Source organism: Priapulus caudatus, unplaced genomic scaffold (assembly GCF_000485595.1).
Source record: "Priapulus caudatus unplaced genomic scaffold, Priapulus_caudatus-5.0.1 Scaffold2, whole genome shotgun sequence".
In the NCBI taxonomy this organism is placed as follows: Eukaryota; Metazoa; Priapulida; class Priapulimorpha; order Priapulimorphida; family Priapulidae; genus Priapulus; species Priapulus caudatus.
The window spans coordinates 50,982-52,991 of record NW_014577063.1 but is presented as its reverse complement, the minus strand read 5'-3'; the positions used below and the strand labels follow the sequence as shown (position 1 = coordinate 52,991).

General features: G+C 43.2%; 1 long non-coding RNA gene across 1 annotated transcript in view; it reads left to right on the top strand.

The window, feature by feature from the left end:
• The window catches only part of LOC106820754, a 3,747-nt gene extending 1,826 nt beyond the window's left edge, over positions 1-1,921 (top strand). The window contains exon 3 of the long non-coding RNA XR_001395653.1: positions 1,820-1,921. This is a non-coding gene — a long non-coding RNA (uncharacterized LOC106820754). The remainder of the gene's footprint in view (positions 1-1,819) is intronic.
• The last annotated feature ends 89 nt before the right edge of the window (positions 1,922-2,010 follow it).

Genomic DNA, 2,010 nt, shown 5'->3' with positions numbered 1-2,010 from the left:
ATAAAATGACATCTTCTCCTCAAGAGTTTTTAAATGTTTAACTATTATCTCACACAATGCTGCAGTGTTAACATCTTGCCATTGCTTGGTGAGTGTGAACATTTCAAGATTGCCACTTTCCACATGTTCATGCCAGAGTTGCACCTTTGAACGGAATCCATTTATATTATCTGTTATCTTGTAAGCAGGTTTTCATTTCGGCCTTGCATTCGTGTGTTCAGTTCATTCAGATGATGAAAAATATCTGCCAGGTATGCCAGCCTTGCACACCACTTATCACTTGCAAGCAGCTTTGCGTAATCGGACCTCTCATTTGTCAGAAACACTTTAAGTTCCTCCCGCAGCTCATACACACGGGCCAAGACCTTGCCGCGCTACAACCACCGGACCTCCGTATGATACAGCAAGGCTTTATGCTCCGCTCCCATTTCCTCACACAAAGATGCAAATATGCAACTTTTCAGGGGTTGTGACTTTACAAAGTTTACCATGCGCACAACATCATCCAACACAGGAACTATGTCTGCTGGTAAAGTCTTGGCTATGAGGGCCTCACGGGGTAAAAAACAGTGCGTAGTAATCACATCTGGGTTGCTTTCCTTCACTCTGCTTACAAAGCCTTTTGTGCGCCCGACCATGGCTACAGCTCCATCAGTGCAGACACTTGTGCAGTTTTCCCACTTAAGTCCTCCTTCGTCAAGATATTCTGATGTGGCCCGAAAAATTTTCCCTCCTGTTGTTTCTGGTAATGCCTTGCAAAAAAGGAAGTTTTCTCTGATTGCGTCTCCATCCACAAAACGCACATTGGCCAAGAGTTGAGCATGCCCACTAATATTAGTGGACTAATCAAGCTGCAATGCAAATTTCTCACTGATACGGATCTTTTCCAAAACCACACTTTCGATGTCTGCAGACATGTCATTAATACGTCTGGAAATTGTGTTATCTGAGAGAGGCAATTTGAATACTCTTATATTAGTGTAAGCGTGCAACAGTCGCGCGGCGAGAGCAATGGCAGCCGGTAATGCAATGGTAGGAAACTATCGGCAATAATAGGTGAAAGAGAGTACTGAGTAGGCCTATAGAAACATTAAGAATTTTGTAGTAAATATATTTCGTATTTACTTAGCATTATATTTTATTGAAACGCTTCAAGTGCCTGTGGGTTTCATTGCATCTCCGGTGAAAGTAAATCCAAATGAAAGATAGCTTTCGCTGTATTGCCTTGCGCTAACTGTCTTTGCTTTCTTTTGACCGCCACTCATACTTGGGCCTTCACCTGGTTCCGGATTTTGTACCAGGGTCTAGTTCAGAGTTAGCATCTTTCCTTTTCAAAAACTTCTCCATCACTGTCACTGTATAGCAAAGATCGTATAGTGCCGGAGGCCTCCGGCACTATACGATCTTTGCTGTATAGTCTCGCTAGCCACAATGCCACTGTCACCGCCACCTGTCGCATCCATGTATCACTAATTCTCTTGTCTCAAAGTAATTAGCTACCTGCGGCCACCTACTGATATGGAAGAGTATTACATGGTTACTCTGCCGATCACTAGAGTCTAGAGTCTCTAGACTACACAGCACGGCACATTATTTGCGGATAATATTTGTTTTCTCTATTTTTTTCTATTTTTTTTCTATTTTTTTCCCCTATTTTTTTCCACAGCACACCAGACAATATCTCACGGCACACTAGTGTGCCGCGGCACAGTGGTTGAAAAACACTGACCTATACGACCCTGCAATGTTTACTATAATGTAGCTCCTACGCTTCATGTGTAATATCACCTATACAACCCTTCAATGTTTACTATTATAGGTGCGCTACGACACACCGCCCACTGTCCGTTGCTGGATTGATTTATCTAGGAGCGACAACGATGAGACCAGACCTCCTGCTGCTTGCTCTGTGCATCCTGACATGCGTATGTAAACAGATAACAAGAAGACATCAATAGTGCGGTTGGAGATAGAGAGAGAGAGAGAGAGAGAGAGAGAGAGAGAGAGAGA